The sequence below is a fragment of the Prionailurus viverrinus genome, chromosome F1 (genome assembly GCF_022837055.1).
Source record: "Prionailurus viverrinus isolate Anna chromosome F1, UM_Priviv_1.0, whole genome shotgun sequence".
Classification (NCBI taxonomy): domain Eukaryota; kingdom Metazoa; phylum Chordata; class Mammalia; order Carnivora; family Felidae; genus Prionailurus; species Prionailurus viverrinus.
In genome coordinates this window covers 61,728,720-61,751,817 of record NC_062577.1, presented here as the reverse complement: position 1 = coordinate 61,751,817, position 23,098 = coordinate 61,728,720, and positions in this window count along the sequence as shown.

Genomic DNA, 23,098 nt, shown 5'->3' with positions numbered 1-23,098 from the left:
ATTGAAAAAGCGAGTCGTGGACGAGAGCTGAAGACAGAGGGCAGGTGCACTGATCCGGAAGAACAGACCGGGTAGCTGGGTGGCGCCATTTTAACCGCTCCTGCGCATGCGCATACGCACCTACCAGCGCCGAAAGACTCCACCCCAGTAGGTTAGCAGCACCATCTAGTGGAGACGGGAGCCGTTACACTGAGCCCCGCCCAACCGGGTCAACCTCGCTCTTCAAGAGCACAAGTGTCACCGCCGGCTTAGTTTATGGACTATAAAGCGCTTCATAGTCTGACTTCTACGGGAAAACGAAGTAATTTCAGTCCTATTTCAATCTGTTAGCAGGTCCATCTATGCAACTGTCTTTCTTTTTTTTTTCTCTTTTACACTACTTTTCTTCTTGAATACAGAAAGAGAAAAAAATTCATTTTTATTTTCAAGTTTTATTAAAAATATTTTTCTTTAATTTTCATTACTATATTTTTTACTTTTGTGTAAATTTTTTCAAATCCTATTTTACTTCCATCATTTTATTTTAGTCAACTTCAGTGTATTCACCTTTTCAAATTTTCAAACGATTTCCTTTTTTTCTTCTTTCTTTCTCTTTTTTCTCTTTCATTTCTTTTTCTTGAATGCAGAAACAGAAAAACTTCATTTTTACTTTCAATTTCTTTTTTTTAATTTTTTTTTTAATGTTTATTTATTTTTGAGACAGAGAGAGACAGAGCATGAACGGGGGAGGGTCAGAGAGAGGGAGACACAGAATCTGAAACAGGCTCCAGGCTCTGAGCTGTCAGCACAGAGCCTGACGTGGGGCTCGAACTCACGGACCACGAGATCATGACCTGAGCCGAAGTCGGCCGCTTAACCGACTGAGCCACCCAGGCGCCCCTTTACTTTCAATTTGTATTAAAAATATTTTTCAATTTTTTTACTATACTTTTTGCTTTTATGTAAATTTTTTCAAATTCTATTTTACTTCCATCATTTTATTTTAGTCTACTACAGTGTATTCACTTTTTCAAATTTTCAAAAACGATTTCCTTTTTTTTTCTTTTTTTAATCTTTTCATTTTTTTCATTTCTTTTCTTTTTCTTGAATACAGAAAAAGAAAAAAATCATATTTATTTTTAATTTTATTAAAAATATTTTTCTGGGGCGCCTGGGTGGCGCAGTCGGTTAAGCGTCCAACTTCAGCCAGGTCACGATCTCACGGTCCGTGAGTTCGAGCCCCGCGTCAGGCTCTGGGCTGATGGGTCAGAGCCTGGAGGCTGTTTCCGATTCTGTGTCTCCCTCTCTCTCTGCCCCTCCCCCTCTCTCTGCCCCTCCCCCGTTCATGCTCTGTCTCTCTCTGTCCCAAAAAATAAATAAACGTTGAAAAAAAAAATTTTTTTTTAAATATATATTTTTTTCTTTAATTTTTTCTACTATATTCTTTACTTTTGTGTATATTTTTTCAAATTCTATTTTACTCCCATCATCTCACTTTAGTCTACTTCAGTGTATTCATTTTTTCAAATTCTCAAACGATTTCCTTTTTTTTCTCCCCCCCCCCCTTTTTCTCTCTAATCTGTCAAACCACTTTCAACACCTAGACCAAAACACACCTAGGATCTAGCATCATTTATTCAATTTGTGTGCGTGTGTTTAATTTTTTAATTTTAATTTTTCTACCTCATTAATTCCTTTTCTCCCTTCAAAATGACAGAACGAAGGAATTCACCCCAAAAGAAAGAGCATGAAGAAACGACAGCCAGGGATTTAACCAACACAGATACAAGCAAGATGTCTGAAACAGAATTTAGAATCACGATAATAAGAATACTAGCTGGAGTCGAAAATAGATTAGAATCCCTTTCTGCAGAGATAAAAGAAGTAAAAAATAGTCAGAATGAAATTAAAAATGCTATAACTGAGCTGCAATCATGGATGGATGCAGCCGCGGCAAGCATGGATGGATGAGACAGAACAGAGAATCAGCGATATAGAGGACAAACTTACAGAGAATAATGAAGCAGAAAAAAAGAGGGAGATTAAGGCAAAAGGGCACGATTTAAGAATTAGAGGAATCAGTGACTCATTAAAAAGGAACGTCAGAATCATAGGGGTCCCAGAGGAGGAAGAGAGAGAAATAGGGGTAGAAGGGTTATGTGAGCAAAGCATAGCAGAAAACTTTCCTAACCTGGGGAAAGACACAGACATCAAAATCCAGGAAGCACAGAGGACCCCCATTAGATTCAACAAAAACCGACCATCAACAAGGCATGTCATAGTCAAATTCACAAAATACTCAGGCAAGGAGAGAATCATGAAAGCAGCAAGGGGGAAAAAAAGTCCCTAACCTACAAGGGAAGACAGATCAGGTCTGCAGCAGACCCATCCACAGAAACTTGGCAGCCCAGAAAGGAGTGGCAGGATATATTCAGTGTGCTGAATCAGAAAAAAATATGCAGCCAAGAATTCTTTAGCCAGAAAGGCTGTCATTCAAAATAGAAGGAGAGATAAAAAGTTTCCCAGACAAACAAAAACTAAAGGAGTTTGTGACCACTAAACCAAGAAATTTTAAGGGGGACTCTCTGAGGGGAGAAAAGATGAAAATAGAAATACATACATACATACATGCATACATACCAAAAGCAACAAAGATTAGAAAGGACCAGAGAACACCACCAACTCTACAAGCTTCATAATGGCAATAAATTCCTATCTTTCACTACTCACTCTAAACGTCAATGGACTCCATGCTCCAATCAAAAGACATAGGGTAACAGAATGGATAAGAAAACAAGATCCATCTATATGCTGTTTACAAGAGACCCACTTTAGACCTAAAGACAACTTCAGACTGAAAATAAGGGGATGGAGAACCATCTATCATGCTAATGGTCAACAAAAGAAAGCCAGAGTAGCCATACTTATATCAGACAATCTAGACTTTGAAATAAAGACTGTATCAAGAGATACAGAAGGGCATTATAGCATAATCAAGGGGTCTATCCACCAAGAAGACCTAGCAATTGTAAACATTTATGTGCCAAGTGTGGAAATACCCAAATATATAAATCAATCACAAACATAAAGAAACTCATTGATAATAATACCATATTAGTTGGGGACTTCAACACCCCACTTACAGTGATGGACAGAACATCTAATCAAAAAATCAACAAGGAAACAATGGCTTTGAATGACACTCTGGACCAGATGGACTTAACAGATACATTCAGAACATTTTATCCTAAAGCAGCAGAATACGCATTCTTCTCCAGGGCACATGGAACGTTCTCCAGAATAGACCATATACTGGGACACAAATCAGCCCTAAGTAAGTACAAAAAGATCGAGATCATACCGTGCATATTTTCAGACCACAACGTTATGACACTCGAAATCGACCACAAGGAAAAATTTCGAAAGTTAACAAATACTTGGAGACTGAAGAACATTCTACTAAAGAATGAATGGGCTAACGAAGCAGTTAAAGAGGAAATTAAAAAGTATATGGAAGTCAATGAAAATGATAACACCACAACCCAAAACCTCTGGGACGCAGCAAAGGCGTTCATAAGAGGAAAGTATATAGCAATCCAGGCCTTCCTAAAGAATGAAGAAAGATCTCAGGTACACAACCGAAACTTACACCTTGAAGAGCTGGGAAAAGAACAGTAAATAAAACCCCAAACCAGCAGAAAACAAGAAGTAATAAAGATTAGAGTAGAAATTACTGTTATCAAAACCAAAAAAAAAGAAAACACACACACACACACACACACACACACACACACACACAGAACAGATCAATGAAACCAGAAGCTAGTTCTTTGAAAGAATTAACAACATTGATAAACCACTAGCCAGTTTGATCAAGAAGAAAAAGGAAAGGACCCAAATAAATAAAATCAAGAATGAAAGAGGAGAGATCACAACCAACACAGCAGATATAAAAACAATAATAAGAGAATATTATGAGCAATTACATGCCAATAAAATGGGTAGTCTGGAAGAAATGAACAAATCCCTAGAAACATATACACTACCAAAACTGAAACAGGAAGAAATAGAAAATTTGAACAGACCCATAACCAGGAAGGAAATCGAATCAGTAATCAAAAATCTGCCAAAAACAAGAGTCCAGGGCCAGATGCCTTTCCAGGGGAATTCTACCAAACATTTAAGGAACATTTAACACCTATTCTCTTGAAGCTGTTCCAAAAAATAAAAATGGAAGGAAAACTTCCAAACTCGTTCTTGAAGCCAGCATTACCTTGATTCCAAAACCAGACAGAGACCCCACTAAAAAGGAGAACCATAGACCAATGTCCCTGATGGACATGGATGCAAAAATCCTCAACAAGATATTAGCCAACCGGATCCAACAATACATAAAAAAAATGATTCACCACGACCAAGTGGTATTTATACCTGGGATGCAGGGCTGGTTCAATATCCGCAAAACAATTAACGTGATTCGTCACATCAATAAAAGAAAGGACATGAACCATATGATCCTCTCAATACATGCAGAGAAAGCATTTGACCAAATACAACATCCTTTCTTGATAAAAACCCTCAAGAAAGTAGGGACAGAAGGAGTATACCTCGAGATCATAAAAGCCATATATGAATGACCCAACGCTAATATCATCCTCAATGGGGAAAAACTGACAGCTCTCCCCCTAAGGTCAGGAACAAGACAGGGATGTCCACTCTCGCCACTGTTATTCAACATAGTATTGGAAGTCTTAGCCCCTGCAATCAGACAACACAAAGAAATAAAAGGCATCCAAATCGGCCAGGAGGAGCTCAAACTTTCACTCTTCGCAGATGACATGATACTCTGTATGGAAAGCCCAAAATATTCCACCAAAAACATGCTAGAATTGATTCATGAATTCAGCAAAGTTGCAGGATATAAAATCAACACACAGAAATTGGTTGCATTCCTATACACCAACAATGAAGTGATAGAAAAAGAAATCAAGGAATCGATTCCATTTACAGTTGCACAAAAAACCATAAAATACCTAGGAATAAATTTAACCAAAGAAGTGAAAACTCTATATGCTGAAAACTATAGAAAGCTTATGAAAGAAATTGAACAAGACACAAAAAAATGGAAAAAGATTCCATGCTCCTGGATAGGAAGAGCAAATATTGTTAAAATGTCGATACTACCCAAAGCAATCTACATATTCAATGCAATCCCTATCAAAATAACACCAGCATTCTTCACAGAGCTAGAACAAATAATCCTAAAATTTGTATAGAACCAGAAAAGACCCCGAATAGCCAAAGCAATCTTAAAAAGGAAAACCAAAGCAGGAGGCATCACAATCCCAGACTTCAAGCTATACTACAAAGCTGTCATCATCAAGACAGTATGGTACTGGCACAAGAACAGACACTCAGATCAATGGAACAGAATAGAGAACCCAGGAATGGACCCACAAACGTATGGCCAACTCACCTTTGACACAGCAGGAAAGAATATCCAATGGAATAAAGACAGTCTCTTCAGCAAGTGGTGCTGGGAAAACTGGATGGCGACACGCAGAAGAATGAACCTGGACCACTTTCTTACACCATACACAAAAATAAACTCAAAGTGGATGAAAGACCTCAGTGTAAGACAGGAAGCCATCAACATTCTCGAAGAGAAAGCAGGCAAAAACCTCTTGGATCTTGGCCACAGCAACTTCTTACTCAACATGTCTCAGGAGGCAAGGGAAACAAAAGCAAAAAATGAAGTACTGGGACCTCATCAAAATAAAAAGCCTCTGCACAGCGAAGGAAACAATAAGCAAAACTAAAAGGCAACCGACAGAATGGGAGAAGATATTTGCAAATGACATATCAGATAAAGGGTTAGTATCCAAAATCTATAAAGAACTTATCGGGGCGCCTGGGTGGCGCAGTCGGTTAAGTGTCCGACTTCAGCCAGGTCACGATCTCGCGGTCCGGGAGTTTGAGCCCCGCGTCAGGCTCTGGGCTGATGGCTCGGAGCCTGGAGCCTGTTTCCGATTCTGTGTCTCCCTCTCTCTCTGCCCCTCCCTCGTTCATGCTCTGTCTCTCTCTGTCCCAAAAATAAATAAATGTTGAAAAAAAAATTAAAAAAAAAAAAGAACTTATCAAACTCAACACCCAAAGAACAAATAATCCAGTGAAGAAATGGGCAAAAGACATGAATAGACACTTCTCCAAAGAAGACATCCAGATGGCCAACTGACACATGAAAAAATGCTCAGCATCACTCATCGTCAGGGAAATACAAATCAAAACCACCATGAGATACAACCTTAAACCTGTCAAAATGGCTAACATTAACAACTCAGGCAACAACAGATGTTGGTGAGGATGTGGAGAAAGAGGATCTCTTTTGCATTGTTGGTGGGAATGCAAGCTGGTGCAGCCACTCTGGAAAACAGTATGGAGGTTCCTCAAAAAACTAAAAATAGAACTACCCTACGACCCAGCAATTGCACTACTAGGCATTTATCCAAGGGATACAGGTGTGCTGTTTCAAAGGGACACATGCACCCCCATGTTTATAGCAGCACTATCAACAATAGCCAAAGGATGGAAAGAGCCCAAATGTCCATCGATGGATGAATGGATAAAGAAGATGTCGTATATTTATACAATGGAATATTACTTGGCAATCAAAAAGACTGAAATCTTGCCATTTGCAACGACGTGGATGGAACTGGAGGATATTAATGCTAAGTGAAATTGGTCAGTCAGAGAAAGACAAAAATCATAGGACTTCACTCATATGAGGACTTTAAGAGACAAAACAAATGAACAGAAGGGGAGGGAAACAAAAATAATATAAAAACAGGGAGGGGGGACGAAACAGAAGAGACTCATAAATATGGAGAACAAACCGAGGGTTACTGGAGGGGGTGTGGGAGGGGGGATGGGCTAAACGGGTAAGGGGTACTAAGGAATCTACTCCTGAAATCATTGTTGCACTATATGCTAACTAATTTGGATGTAAATTTTAAAAAATAAAATTTTTTAAAAATTAAAAAATAAAGAGTTGACAAGACAATAAATTTTTATATCGGCTACACATTTTGGCTACACACACCCAAATGTGTTAATTTCACCTGTTCCTTTGTGTTTTATTTTATTGTTTTTAATGTGTTTTTTTTGTTGTTTTTAAAAAAATTTTTTTTCAACGTTTTTATTTATTTTGGGGACAGAGAGAGACAGAGCATGAACGGGGGAGGGGCAGAGAGAGAAGGAGACACAGACTCGGAAACAGGCTCCAGGCTCCGAGCCATCAGCCCAGAGCCTGACGCGGGGTTTGAACTCACGGACCGCAAGATCGTGACCTGGCTGAAGTCGGACGCTTAACCGACTGCGCCACCCAGGCGCCCCTTTAATGTTTATTTTTGAGAGAGAGAGAGTGAGACAGAATGTAAGCAGGGGAGGGGCAGAGAGAGGGGCAGAATCCGACGCAAGCTCCAGGCTCCAAGCAGTCATCATAGAACCCTATGTGGGTCTTGAACTCACGAACCGCAAGATCATGACCTGAGCCAAAGTCAGATGCTTAACCAATTTAGCTACCCAGGTGCCCCAGAAAATTGTTTTTATTCATCCTTATTATCTCTCAATTTTTTAAATATAATTTATTGTCAAGTTGGCTAACATACAGTGTATACAGTGTGCTCTTAGTTTTGGGGGTAGATTCCTGTGGTTCATCACTTACATACAATACCCAGGCTCATCCCAGCAAGTGCCCTCCTCAATGCCCATCACCCATTTTCCCCTCTCCACCCCCCCCATCAACCCTCAGTTTTTTCTCTGTATTTAAGAGTCTCTTATCATTTGCCTCCCTCCCTCTCTGTAACTATTTTTTCCGCTTCCCTTCCCCCATGGTCTTCTGTTAAGTTTCTCAAGTTCCACATATGAGCAAAAATATATGATACCTGTCTTTCTCTGACTGACTTACTTCCTTAGCACACTACCCTCCAGTTCCATCCACGTTGCTGCAAATGGCAGGATTTCATTATTTTTCATTGCCAAGTAGTATTCCATTGTACATATAAATCACATCTTCTTTATCCATTCATCAGTTGATGGGCATTTAGGCTCTTTCCATAATTTGGCTATTGTTGAAATCACTGCTCTAAACATTGGGGTACATGTGCCCCTGTGCATCAGCACTCCTGTATCCTTTGGATAAATTCCTAGTAGTGCTATTGTGGGGTCGTAGGGTAGTTCTATTGTTAATTTTTTGAGGAACCTCCACACTGTTTTTCAGAGTGGCTGCACCAGTTTGCATTCCCACCAACAGTGCAAGAGGGTTCCCATTTTTCCACAACCCCGCCAGCATCTGTTGTTGCCTGAGTTGTTAATGTTAGCCATTCTGACAGGTATGAGGTGTTATGTCAGTGTTGTTTTAATTTGTATTTCCCTGATGATGAGTGATGTTGAGCATCTTTTCGTGTGTCTGTTGGCCATCTGGATGTCTTCTTTGGAAAAGGGTCTGCTCATGTCTTTCGCCCATTTCTTCACTGGATTATTTGTTGTTCTGGTGTTGAGTTTGGTAAACTATAGATTTTGGATACTAACCCTCATCTCTCAATTTTTGACTATGACTTTTTCACACAGATATAATTATAAAATGGATGCTATTTTGCATTCTTAATAGGTATATACGTAAAAATCATAAACATTGTTCATGTTTTTACATGGTCCTCAGAATTATCATTTTTAATAGATGCATAATATTTCATGGGCTTTTGTGTCCTAACTTAACAACTTGCTGATCGTTGAGAATTTGGTTTCTTTCCAACTTTTTGCTCTTACAAAGCATGCGACAATGAACATCTTTCACACATATATGTATATGACCTCTTGCTTCTGTTTGATTATTTCCATAGGGTGGATTCCCAGGGGAGGGATTACTGACCTTCATGGTGTGAACATTTTTATGGCCATTGAAAGGTGCTGGTGTTATGTGTCAAAAAAAAAAAAAAAAAAAAAGGTTGTAACCATTTACACCACACCACCAGTTCATGAATGTGCCGTTTCCCAGAATGCCCCTGCCTTCTTGAAAGAGTGTCTGGGTTCTGCTATAAAGTAATCAATGCAAAAGAGATTCTCAACGTAAATGCTGCTTATAATTTCCTGTTTTCTTTCTGCTTCCACAGTAGAACAGGCGCTCTGGGGTATCTATCACAAGAACGATTCCTCATCTGGAGCTCCCCATTGGAACGGAGGGACCGACCTGGGGAAATGTAAGCTTCAGACGACTTCCACAGGAAACAGCCTTAGCTGTAGAGAAATGAATGAGCCCCAGCAGGGTCTGACTCCAAAACACAGGAGTGGAGCCCGATACCGGTGTGTGGGCAAAGTCAGACTGAGCTATGAGTCAGGGATGAATGGAAACATGGAATAATGCCGAGAGTGTCCTCCTGCCGAAGTTCGGAGCGCGTTCTGTAGGCACCGTCCTTAGATACAACTGCACTGGTTTGCTAGAGCTCCCATAACAAAATACCCTGGGGGAGGCTTTGGTTCGGAGGCCGGAAGGCCAAGATCACAGGGTGTGGGCAAGTTTGATGTCTCCCGGTGGCCTCTCCCGGTGGCTTGCAAAGGGCCCCTTCTAGCTGTTTCCTCACATGGCGGGTCATCCCTGGGTCTGCACTTATATCCTAAGTTCTTCTTCTTATAAGAACTGCAGTCACATTGGGTTGGGGTCTACCCTAAAAACTTCGTTTGCCCTAAGTATCTCTCTAAAGAGCCCATCTCCAAATATAGCCATATTTTAAGGGTCTGAGGGGTTACAACTTGTTTTGAATCGGATGGGGCGAGAGGAGGACACACGCACAGTCCAGCCCCTGACAGTTTCAGCAATATCTGTTGCAACTTGGTACACGTAAAAATTTTTAAATGGGTAAGGATGGAGCTCAGTGGTTAAGCCTCCGGCCTTGGCTCAGGTCGAGATGTCGCAGTTCCTGCGCTGACAGCTTAGAACCTGCAGCCTGCTTGGGATTCTGTGTCTCCCTCTCTCTCTGCCCCTCCCCCCTGTTCGCGCTCTGTGTGTGTCTCTCTCTCAAAAATAAACATTAAAAAAAGTTTGTTTTTTTTTAAGTTGGTAAGACTAAGGGCCCCTGGAGGGATAGTATCTACAAATTCACAATTAAGATGGGCACAAAATAATTAGGAAAAAAAAATCCCTCTTTATATTGTCCTGCAAAGAACATTAAACGGGGACAAATCCTCACTATCACAAAGTCTTTTCGTAATCCCCTTTCTCCCCCCCATTCTGTCCACATGCAGAAAACAACCTGCCCACCCAAGTTCCCCGCTGCTTCCCCGCCAGGCGCTTTGTAACGTGGGTTTAGTGAGCCCCTCACGCTCCCGGCGCGGGCTTTCCGCACCGGCCGCTTCTGTGACTCCGCGCGGCCGAGCGCAGGGGCCGGGGGCCGGGGCGCACCGCCGAGCGCAGGGGCCAGGGGGCGGGGCGCACCGCCGAGCGCAGGGGCCTGGGGTCGGGGCTCATCGCCCAGCACAGGGGGCAGGGGGGCCGGGGCGCACAACCGGGCGGCGGCTGCAGTGCGGCGCAGCAGGTGTCGTGGGCGCGGGAGGCCCTCCGGAGCAAGGAGGCTGGCTGGGGGATCGGATCTGCCCTGGGGTCCCCGAGCCCGCCTCCGCATCCCCACCCCCACCCCCGCCAAGAAGCCCAGCGTCCCGGGAGCTCCGGCCGCCTCCCCGGGGCTCCTCCCTCCGGAGACCTGGGGGAGCCGCGGGCGGAGCCCTCCTCCCACCACGCCCGGAACCCGCACCTTCTCCGCGGACTGATCCCCACGGGGACCGATGTTGGGCACCACGAGGAAAAGAAACAGGAAAAGAAGCAGCCGCTAGATGTCCCCTCTGCCTCACCACAGAAACGCAGAGCGCGGCCAGCCCCCCAAGTCTCGGTATTCATTTGTCCCCAGCTGGGGCCGGGGGACGGGCTTCACGGCCGCCCCCCGCCCGCCCCCAGTGGGAGCAAATTAGGGAGCGTGGTGTCCAGCCAGAGCCCTCAGCTAGCCCCCGACAAGTGGCCCCCGCGGGAGCTGGAGACCCCCTTGAACGCACCCGCGACCTCACTGCGGCAGCTTCATCTTTGGGGGGGGGGGGGTTGGAGTCAGGCCTGCGTCCGTCCCAGGTCCCCAAAGGGACACACCCCTGGGACAGGAGAGCGGTCTCCGACAGAGGGGGAAGACTGTGTTGTCTCCATCCTTCTAGGCGACGAGAGTCTAGTCTTTCATTTTTGAAGTATTCAAATTGGAGGCAATTGATAGACGTGCAAAATTTACGACTTTCTCCCCTCCCCCAAATCAGTGACACCACCACTTAGGATTCGTTTCAACATTCTTTTACTGCCCCTTTAATTTTTTTTCTCCCCCCTGGCGCCTGGCTGGCTCAGTGGGAGTAGCCTGGGACTCTTGATCTTGGGGTGGTGAGTTCCAGCCCCACGTAGGGTGTAGAAATTACTAAGAAAGACAAACCAGATAGATTTGTTTTTTCTATTCTCGCTTAAACCAGTTTTGCTGCCCCGCTTGATTCTCCCTTAGTGAGATAAGATCTTTAACCTGGGATCATTTTTATATCTTGTAGGGCATTCATGATTTTACCTTTTTCTGAAAATTGTCTTTCAGCAATGGTAAAGGGGCAGATTCACTGTGATGCTTAAGGTTACGCCTCGGGACCTCTTCCAAGGCCTTCTACCCAATGCGTTATTTTTCTTAAGGAGCCTCCCTCCCCCACGCAACTTGTATAAACTGAACACCCACCAAATCTACATCCACACCTGCTACTGACTGCCAGCCCCCTCAGCCCCCACTAGGCAGTTGAAAGATTTTGATTTTATTATTATTATTTTTAAGTCATCTCTACACCAAACGTGGGTCTCAAACTCACAACCCTGAGATCAAGAGTCCCATGCTCCACTGACTGAGCCAGCCAGGCACCCTGAAAGATTTTTTTTTTTTAAGTAAAATCATAGAAATATATATTGAGCGCATTAACAATTACTCATTAATTACTCCTATAAAGCAAAAATGTAATGTATGGGATCTTCTCCTTTCTATTTCTTTTTAATGTTTATTTTTGAGCGAGTAGGACAGAGTGTGAGCAGGGGAGGAGCAGAGAGAGAGGGAGACACAGAATCAGAACCAGGCTCCAGGCTCTGAGCTGTCAGCACAGAGCCCGACGCGGGGCTCAAACCCACGAACCTTGAGATCGTGACCTGAGCCGAAGTCGGATGCTTAACTGACTGAGCCACCCAGAGGCCCCCCCCCCCCCCCCAATCATCTCCTTTCTCAACCGGAAAGCAATCGATGGGTACCAGACAAAAGTCATTTGCGTTTCTATGAACATGGGTCATTTGCAACATTGGTCTTCTCGGTAAACTTCTCTCCCTGCAGAGCTGCAAAACAGTCAGACAATGAGGAATGCAAATCCCCACAGAATCAGGAAACTCCACAGAGGGGGTCCTCTGGTCTAGAAGAATCCTAGTATTCCACTGGGAAGGATGCTCAGTATCCGCGCATGTCAAAATCCTCCACAATTTTCCCTTAATTAACAGCAGGAGTTTGAGTAGCGAAAGTCACATGCTGTTTGTTATTTCCCGAGTGTATTGCTTCTCACGGAGCCTCCCTCCGTGTTCCCCTGTATCCCGATGGCTGGCAACTTGTGGAAATTCTCCCCACGGCCTCCAAAGTGGTGCTTGCTTTTGCCTGGTTGTTGACGCATGTTATGAACGGGGCCAAGAATCATGTGGATGAAGTTTTGGGGTGATAGTGAGGGGTTCAGAGCCGGCGGCCAAGAAAGAATTCTTGAAGATGTCTTTGGTGCAGAAAGGTGATTTTATTAAAGCATGGGGACAGGACCCATAGACAGGAAGAGCTGCACTGGGGTCGTGACGGGTAACTCATTATATACCCTCAGGTTGGGAGGGCGTTAGGGACAGAGTAAGTCTCTAAGGCATTTTGGAAGCAAGGTTTCCAGGACCTTGAGGGGCTAGCTGTGCTTTAGAAAAAATGCCATTTATTACTGTTTAGTAAAACCTCAGCCATGAGACCCTTCAGATGTATATCAGGGGGTCATAAGCTTGGATTATGTTTGCCAGCATGTATCTTGGGGGAGTTGAGATAAAGGAAGTTTCCAAAGGAATTTTTATGTTGAGGTCGACTTATAGGAACCTCGAGGTTGGGATGACGTTAAGCTAAGATTCTCTTTTGCCCCTAGCAAAGCGTCATCAGGGAGGCAGCTGAGCTTCTAGAAGGCGGTCACTCTGTCAGTTTCAAGGACTTGTCATTGGGGCCTGTAGGCAGCACTGCCCACACGGGCCAGGTGATGCAGACTCTCCTTGGCCAGACTCTACTGTGACATTTGCCCCCGCCCGTGGATTGCTTTCTAGTAAAATAAAGATCATCGAATTCATTCCCAAATTGTATTATTTTTGCCATTTGAGACTCCTTACTTTCTAGTTCTCGGCTTCCAGAAACTTTTCCCTTTAGTCAAACACCTAGCGGTTTTTAGGTCCGGCTCGTCACCCAGCATGTTCAACGGTCGCAAGAAACACCTTCTCCCAAAATGTGCGGTCCTGACTTGAGACCTTTGCTTTTCTTTGTCTCTTTCGAGACTGCCACAGCTCCCGCATGGTCAGCCCGCAGCTCCTTTCCCACTGTTACCAGACACTCCCATGTAATTCATCTTTTTTTCTCATTGATTTATTTTTTTATTAATGATTTATTGGCTTTTCAAACTGACATCCAAGTTAGTTAGCAAATGGTGCAACCATGACTTCAGGAGTAGATTCCTTAAGCCCCTTCCCCATTTAGCGCATCCCCCTCCCACAACCCCCCCCCCCAATCAACCCTCTGTTCGTTCTCTGTATTTAAGAGTCTCTTCTGTTTGGTCCCCCTCCCTGTTTTTGTATTATTTTTGTTTCCCTTCCCTTCTGTTCATCTGTTTGGTCTCTTAAAGTCCTCATATGAGTGAACTTATACGGTATTTGTCTTTCTCGGACTAATTTCACTTAGCATAATATCCCCTAGTTCCATTCACGTACTTGTAAATGGCAAGATTTCATTCTTTTTGATTGCCAAGTGATATTCCACTGTGCATATAGACCGCGTCTTCTTCATCCATTCATCCATCGATGGATATTTGGGCTCCTTCCCTACTCTGGCTATTGCCCATAGCGCTGCTATAAACATGGGGGCTCATGTGTCCCTTTGAAACAACCCATCTGTATCCCTTGGATAAATGCCCAGTAGTGCAATTGCTGGGTCGTAGGGCAGTTCTGTTTTTAATTTTTTGAGGAACCTCCTTACTGTTTTCCAGAGCGGCTGCACCAGTTTGCATTCTCATGATTTATTTTTTTTTATGTGAAAAACATTAACATGGGTCTGTTAAAACCATGGGCCCCAAATAGTGTCACCTAGGTTAAGGCCCCAAGTCGGTAAAACAAGACTTACTACCTAACCTAACTGTAATTTCAACCCCCTAAAATGTAACCTTTAACCAGTCGACATGGGATTTCCTGGTCAGCACTATGAATTTTACTGCTAGACCCCTCCTGTTCCTTTAAGGAGGGCGACCTCGCCTGAAACAATGGATTCCTTGTCACTTCCTTTTCCTCACTCTCTACCTTTAAAAAACTTGCCTTTTCTGGAGCTCCTCTCTACTTGCTAGATGGGACGCTTCCTGATTCCCAAATCGATTAATAAAGCCCATTAGATCTTTAAAATTTACTCGGGGGGGCACCTGGGGGGGCTCAGGCAGTTAAGCATCCCAGTCTTGGTTCCGGCTCAGGTCATGATCTCACGGTTCATAAGTTCAAGCCCCACGTTGGGCTTTGTGCTGTCTCTTCCCCTGGCTCTCTGCCCCTCCCCCACTTGTTCTCTCTGTCTCTCTCAAAATAAATAAATAAGAAACTTTAAAAATTAAAATAAATTTACTCGGTCGAATGTTATTTAACAGTTCCAAAAGTCGAAAGCAGACGAAACAGTGTACTCCCAGGAGGTGAAACTTCATCGCCTATCTCTTTCACCCGGATCCTATCACCTCTTGTAGGTAACCAATCTCATTAATTTTTATCTTCTATCTTGTGTATGTTTCTGCAAAAACAATACAGTATGCTTTCTTATTCTATCTCCTTTTCCTACCAAAATGTAGCTTTGTGCTGTTTTTTTTTTTTTTTTTTTTCATTTAAAAATATGTCCCGGAAAATACTTCAAGTCAGTTAATACAATTAGGGGAAGAAAATTTTTTCCTCATTCTTTTCTAGGTTCTTTGGCTGTTCTAAAAATTAAATTGAGATTGAGATTTTTTGTGTGTTTGTTTTTTGAGAGAGAGAGCAGGGGAGAGGGTCAGAGGGAGAAAGAATCTTAAACTGGCTCTATGCTCACAGTACAGAGCCCAGTGCAGGGCTCGAACCCACGACCCTGGGATCATGACCTGACCTGAAATCAAGAGTCAGTCGCCCAACCGACTGAGCCACCCAGGCACCCTTACGACAGGTTAACAGGAAAAAAATCAAACAGAAACTTAATGGCGTGTATACCTCCTGTATACAAGGGAACACCCAGGAAAACTGAATAACTCCCTGAAGAGGCTGAAGCTGTCACATTAAAAACAAAAAAAGTTGGGGCGCCTGGGTGGCGCAGTCGGTTAAGCGTCCGACTTCAGCCAGGTCACGATCTCGCGGTCCGTGAGTTCGAGCCCCGCGTCGGGCTCTGGGCTGATGGCTCGGAGCCTGGAGCCCGTTTCCGATTCTGTGTCTCCCTCTCTGTCTGCCCCTCCCCCGTTCATGCTCTGTCTCTCTCTGTCCCAAAAATAAATAAAAAACGTTGAAAAAAAAATTTAAAAAAAAAAACAAAAAAACAAAAAAAGTTGTTGGGGATGGGGAGTCACTTACAGGAGGTGACCCGGAAAAGCACAGTAAACAGGAGTGAGGTTGTTATCCAGGTTTACTTGGTGGTCTCCTCCACTGAGAAGTTTCTAGAGATTAGGTCACCCTCCCCCCCCCCCCCACACCCTCCTCCTGGTACATGGAGGGAGACAGTCTTCCAAATGGAGATTTCCCTTATGAATGCAAAGGTCTCTTACAAAAAGATCGCTTCTCAAGTTTTCACAGCTTCTCTCTTGTCTGAGTTCCTTAAAAAAAAAAAAAAAAAAAAAAAAAAAAAACAGTTTAGGGGTGCCTGGGTGGCTCAAGCATCTGACTCTTGATTTTGGCTCAGGTCATGGTCTCATAGTTTGTGGGATCAAGGCCCGTGTTGGGCTCCGCACTGACAGCACGGAGCCTGCTGGGGAGTCTCTCTCTCCCTTTGTCTCTGCCCCTCCCTCATTCTCTCTCTCACTCTCTCAAAATAAATAAATTAAAAAAAAAAAAAACAGTTTAAATATTTAAGTAATCAATATGCCAGAGGTGCATTTCGGGGTGGTGTATTTTTCTCCCTTCAAGATCTTCAATTTTTTTTTTTTTTTTTTACAGTTGCAACCTATTGCATTGTGTGACTACACCGGAGTTTATTGACTCAATTGCCTATATTTGAACTTTTGGGGGCAGTTTCCAATACATTGCAATGACAAAGAATGCTGCAAGTAACTTCGTGTATGCGGATGTTTGTATTGTCAGGGGTGTAGCCTCAGGGTCGATTCCTAGACGTGGGGTTGCCAGGTCAAACATTACGTGTATCTGCGGTTTTGTTGAGATATTGCCAAAATGCTCCTCATCAGAATGACGCCTCTTTTTTTTTGTGCCCGCCGCACAGTATCCGCCTTACTCGGTCCCCACAGCCTTGCCAGGTGGGGAAGCAGAATACGTGACCCCGAAAGTGTGCCTCTTTGGCATAAGGATTATCTCGAGCTGGTGATCTTGAAGAAAACGGTGGATCCGGGAGAAGCTGTGAAAACCAGATGGCAGGGACCCTTTGTAAGAGACTTTTGCATTCGGAAGGGAAATCTCCACTTGCAAGGACGGGTGTCTCCCTCCCCGAACCCGGAAGAGGAGGAGGACCTGATTTCTAGAAATTGATGGAGAAGGTAACGACTGAAATCCGCATGACCTCCTCACCCTTGTTTACTGTGCATTACCTGAAAAACCTCCCTTAACCGGCTCCCCCCCGCCCCCAACATCTTTGTCTTTAGCTAGAGATAATATTTAAGATGCTGGCTCGGACCGTTTGGGGGAGTTGCTCAGTTTTCCCGGGCATCTCATGCTTACGGGAGGTACACGTGTTATTGAACTTGTTTTTCTCCTGTTAAATTATCTCCTATGACGGTGGGGGGGGGGGGGGGGTCTCCACCAGGAACCTACAAGGGTAAAGGACGATTATTTTTCTTCCCCTGCACATTTTAACGTTTGCCGATCTGATGGATGAGATTAACCATTTTTAATCCCTCCTTCTTAACCGAGTCTCCAGCAAACCACGCCTGTCATTTACCCTCAGGTTTGGAAGCGCCTTCCGGGAGGTTCTAGCTCCACCTGGCGGTGGCGTGTAGTTGCAGGAATTCGTGCCTTTGCGCTTACTTTTCCTACAAGAGCAGCCTGGAGGGGCGACTGGGTGGCTCAAATGGTTAAGCTTCCAGCTTTGGCTCAGGTTCATGAGTTCGAGTCCCGCGTTGGGCTCCGTGCTGCCGGTCCAGAGCCTGGAGCCTGCTTTGGATTCTGTGTCGCCCCCTCTGCCCCTCCCCTGCTCATGCTCTGTCTGTCTCTCTCTGAAAAAATAAATAAACACTAATAATGCCACCCCTTCTCAGCCTGGACATCCTTAAGGATTTCAACCTGTGTCTCGTGGGGTACTGCCCTCCAAAAAAAGACACTGAGACAGGGCAGAATATGCCACCCTAAAGACCCTAAAGACACCACTTTGGCATCTTGATCATTTTGAGCTGAAGGCAAGTAAGAAATAGGTACAAGAAAGGCTCTCTGCCCTTTCCCTATTGGCCTAAAAGCAGGACATCACTTCATAAAGGTGACCCCCCCGCAACCCCCCCCCACCCCCACCAGGAAGGGGAGAGTTAATCACTGGCAACAACTCTAGACCCTTAGTCCAGAGATTGTATGTAACAATCCTTACTAAGTAGATTCTATGTAACAATCCTTACTAAGTAGCCCTTACCAGAAGATTCCATGTAACAATCCTAAGTAGCCCTTACCAGAAGATAACATGTAACAATCCTTACTAAGTAGCGCTTATTGGGGGGCCTGGCTGGCTTAGTAGGTACAGCATGCAACTCTTGATCTTGGGCTCGTAAGTTCAAGCCCCACACTGGATGTACAACTTACTTTAAAAATAAATAAATAAATAAATAAATAAATAAGGGGGCGCCTGGGTGGCTCAGTCGGTTAAGCGTCTGGCTCTTGATTTCGGCTCAGGTCACCATCTCACGGTTTGTGGGTTCGAGCCTCACATCGGGCTCTGCACTGGCTTGGGATTCTCTCCCTCTCTCTACACCTCTCTCCCTCATGCTCTCACTGTCTCTCAAATCAATAAAACCTGAAAAGATTTTTAAAAATAAATAAGTAAAGTGATCACATAGGGACAAAGAAAAAAATATTTTTAAAAAGTAGCCCTTCTCTTCCATTTATTCCCCCCCCATATTTACTTTCCCATAATTTGCCACCCTAGAAATTCAAGCCTTTTTCCTTTTTTCTTTGTCTTATCATGTCCCTAAAAATGTGTTATTCTTTTGTGAAGATGCCACAGAAGCCCAAGTTGTGTTGTTTTGTTTTGTTTTTTGTTTTGTTTTGTTTTGGGCAACCTTTTCACCCAGCATGGAGCTCAAACTCCTAGAAGCCTGAGTTCTACCCACTGTGAGTTACTCATCTCTGAGCGCTCCCGTGTGAATGCGCGACGCGTATGTTAGTACGCTTGTTCATCTGTCTTTTGTCACTCTGCTTCACAGTCCCCGACCTGAGAACCTACAAGGGTAGATGAGAAGAGAAAAGACTTTTTATTTCTTCCCCTACAGAAACGACATTGACTGCGGGTGTCCTGTGTGCAAACAAAGTCACAAGCCTGTTAGGAATGTTGCTAAAACATTGGTGAGAAAGGGTGAGGAAGGCCTGGGAGCCTTAGGAGTTGTCCCTGCTCCTTATCTGTCCCCCTGGCTGCACGGCCCGGCCAGGCTCCCTCCCAGGCAGGTAAAGAGTCTCATTCTCAGCCCTTAGCCTTTTTTGTGGAGGTTGTCTCCCTTGGGGGAGTTTCAGTGTGGTCCTTACTGGCCACCTCAGCGCCTTAAACCATGGGCTGGGCTCCAAGGTAGGACTAGGGTTGAAGCCAGGAGTCCAGCACCCTGGAAGGCACTCAGCATACCAGAGATAAGTAAATGGGCCACTTATTCTCTTCTTTGGCCCTGCACCCACCTCCGCTGACTCCACGGCCCACATACCCAGAGGAAACAAAACGTTTGTGGGGCCGGCATTTAAAAATTCAGGATGGGGGGGGGGGCGCCTGGGTGGCTCAGTTAGGCTTCGGCTCAGGTCACGATCTCACGGTTTGTGAGTTCGAGCCCCCCGAGGGGCTCTGTGCTGACAGCTCGGAGCCTGGAGCCTTGCTTCCGATTCTGTGTCTCCCCTCTCTCTGCCCCTCCCCCGCTCGTGCTCTGTCTCTGTCTCTCAAAAATAAATAAACATTAAAAACATTTAAAAATAAATAAATAAAAGTAAAAATTCGGGATGTGGGGCCCCCTGTCCCCCCCATCCGTCTTCCACTTTTCACTTGGCCTGCACACGAATAACGAGAGGTAACAACGCTCGTGACAGCCCGTGACAGCCGACCAGCCGCAGCAGCTCCTAGGTTATCAGGATTTATCGCATTCAAGTTTTGTAAACGGATCCTTATTCGTCACCATTTGTTGATGGGCACAGACTGCCAGACTCTGGGTACATACAACAAACAGAACAACACAAGCTCCCTGCCCTTAAGGAAGTTGGTGACATCAGCTAAGGAGCAGATTTGTGGCAGAAAACTATTGCATGATTTCTTTTTTTTTTTTTTTTAATTTTTTTTTTCAACGTTTATTTATTTTTGGGAGAGAGACAGAGCATGAACAGGGGAGGGGCAGAGAGAGAGGGAGACACAGAATCGGAAACAGGCTCCAGGCTCTGAGCCATCAGCCCAGAGCCTGACGCGGGACTCGAACTCACGGACCGCGAGATCGTGACCTGGCTGAAGTCAGACGCTTAACCGACTGCGCCACCCAGGCGCCCCTATTGCATGATTTCTATGTAGTTTAAAAAATTTTTTTTAACGTTTATTTATTTTTGAGACAGAGCATGAACGGGGAGGGTCAGAGAGGGGGAGACACAGAATCCGAAGCAGGCTCCAGGCTCTGAGCTGTCAGCACAGAGCCGGACGCGGGGCTCGAACTCAGGAACCGCGAGATCATGACCTGAGCCGAAGTCGGCCACTTAACCGACTGAGCCACCCAGGCGCCCCGCCCCGATTTCTACGTAGTTTAATGACCTACTGCGAATCAACTAGAAACAGAAACTGGGTATAAGTGTTGTTCTAGAATGACTCAGTGGGTGTGGGTCTCTCCTCCGGTTCCGTTTTCCCCCCTGCATCACTGCTCCCTGGCACGCTGTTGGTTTTCCACCCACCCCTTTCTCTCCTGCAGTCTCCGAGGCTTCGGCCTTTATTCTTGTCCAGCTGCTACCACCCACTGTCTTCTGAGTTCCTTTCTCCCCGGGGATGTCGCAGACCTGACCAAAGGCATCTTAAAGTCTGCATCCGGGGTTAACACCTCTCAGGATGAGCCCTGAGTGATGTTGAATCACTATATTACACACCTGAAACCAATGTAACACTGTGTGTTAACTATACTGGAATTAAGATAATTTAACTAGAAGACAAATGGGTTCGACTGCTTTCTTTTCACTCCAATGATGAGTCAAAACAGCCATTGCTAGCCCGATGTTTTTGTGCAGCCTGGGATCTAAGAATGCTTTTTGCACTTCTAAATGATTGGGGGGCTGGGAGGGGGGCCAGGGAATAAAAAGTTCCTTATTTCAGGACATGTGGAAATTATGAAATTCACAAAGAGACCATGGACAGCTCTTGCGTGAGGTGACAGAAAGTGCTTCCCCAATCTTGCCTCATTTGCTTCTAAAAACTTCATTGGGTGAGGCTTTTAGGTGACAGAGACTGACGGGAGAAAACCTTGCCAACATCAAAGGCTGGAATCAGGCGAGGTCTGCGACCTCAAAGCTGGCGGTCTTTCCAGTACACGACACCCTCTTGAGAGGTCTGAAGGGCACATTCTGAATTATAACCAGTCTTTGTTGTTGTTGTTGTTGTTTTAATTTTTTAAATGTTTATTTATTTTTAAGAGACACAGAGCACGAGCAGGGGAGGGGCAGAGAGAGAGGGAGACACAGAATCTGAAGCAGGCTCCAGGAACTGAGCGGTCAGGCACTCAACCGACTGAGCCACCCAGACGCCCCATAACCAGTCCCCTTTGGACAGTCAACCGTTGGTCCCGATCCTCCGTGAGGCCATCCATATCTTCAAATATCTACAGGCTGCCATTTTGTCTTGCCAGATCTTTGATTTTCAGCTTGACTCTTGGTCTCTTTACCGTCCACAACACTTTTATGAACACGTTCCAGTTGGCCTATAATCGCTTTAAAGTGTAGCACCTAAAGCAACCTGATACGGGGTCCAGTGCCATGAGCGGACTGCCTGCCTCTCTAGGTCTAGACGCTCTATATCTTTCCATCTTCATTCATGACTTGTTGAACCTTTTGGACCCAGAGGCAGAATCGTCCACTTACTACTATTGAATTTTGGTCTAGAAGACGGAGTGTATCATTTGTGCTGAGATTTTTTCTTTTAATTCCAGGGTAGTTAACAGTGTTATAGAAGTTTAGGTGCACAATGCGGTGGTTCAACAACCCCATCTATTAGTGCGCTTCTCTTGGTCCCCCTCACCTATATCTCCCACCCGCCTCCCCTCTGGTAACCCTCTGTTTGTTCTATTGAGATGCTTGAATTCTCATTCTGCAGCCTAAGTTGCTGTTCTCTTTGGCCATCCACAAATACGATATGTATGCCTTCTGATTTTCACCTGGGTCATGGCAAAAATGCAGTGGGCTTTACCCTTCCTTCCAGAAGGTGGCACTCATAGGCCCTCCATTTTACCAAGAGCTTCGTATTTGTTTCACTGCGTCCCCTGGATCCTGTTGGGGTGGCAGGCTCAAGTGAAATCACGGTTCAGAGGAAACCCCAGGTAAACATCATTGCTTTCAGTGTCCTCTCTGACACCCACAGGGCCACTTCTAAGGAGACCTTGTTTCCTCCTCCTCCTCTTCCTGAATTCTTTTCCATTCAGGGTCACTGTGAGTGGGACAGTCTACCCGACCTTCTCTCCCCAGCTCTCTCGAGCCCAGTCCTCCCACTTGTCCAGTACTGGTTGTGAATTTGGACAAGTAACTTGGCATGTCTGGGCCTCTTTTCCCCATCTGTGGCCTAGGGATATTAATAGCCAGTAAGTAAGTTAATGGATGATGATAATCATTCAACAAGGTACCCCTCAAAAAAGAAAAACTTCCATTTCATGTTAGATTTTTGTTGGGGGGTGGGGGGGCACCTGGCTGGCTCGGTCAGTTAAAGCATCTGATTTCGGCTCAGGTCATGACCTCATGGTTTGACGGTTCAAGCTCTGTGCTGACAGCATGGACCTCGCTTGGGATTCTCTTTCCTTCTTTCTCTGCCCCTCCCCTGCTTGCATGCATTCTCTCTCTCCTCTCAAAGTGAATAAACTTTAAGGAAAAAATTAGGTTTTTTTTCCTTAAAGTTGTTACTTCTTCACTTAACACCCCCCCCCCCCTTAAGGTGTCCCCATGCCCCATAAAGCATATTCTCCCTTCATCCAGAAAGGGACCAAACCCATTTCCCCTCCCCTTGATCTGTAGATTCTGTTAAGACAGAACAAACACATCCTTGACAAGCATTTTATCCGCAATTACAGTGGGTTCGTGTCTCAAACCACCAATCTCCATAGAATTCCTCCCTCCAAGTGTCACTTGAAAGAAACGTCCACTTGAGTCATTCCCATTCAAGCACGAGCCAACGGTAATTTTGGGAGAAAAGTT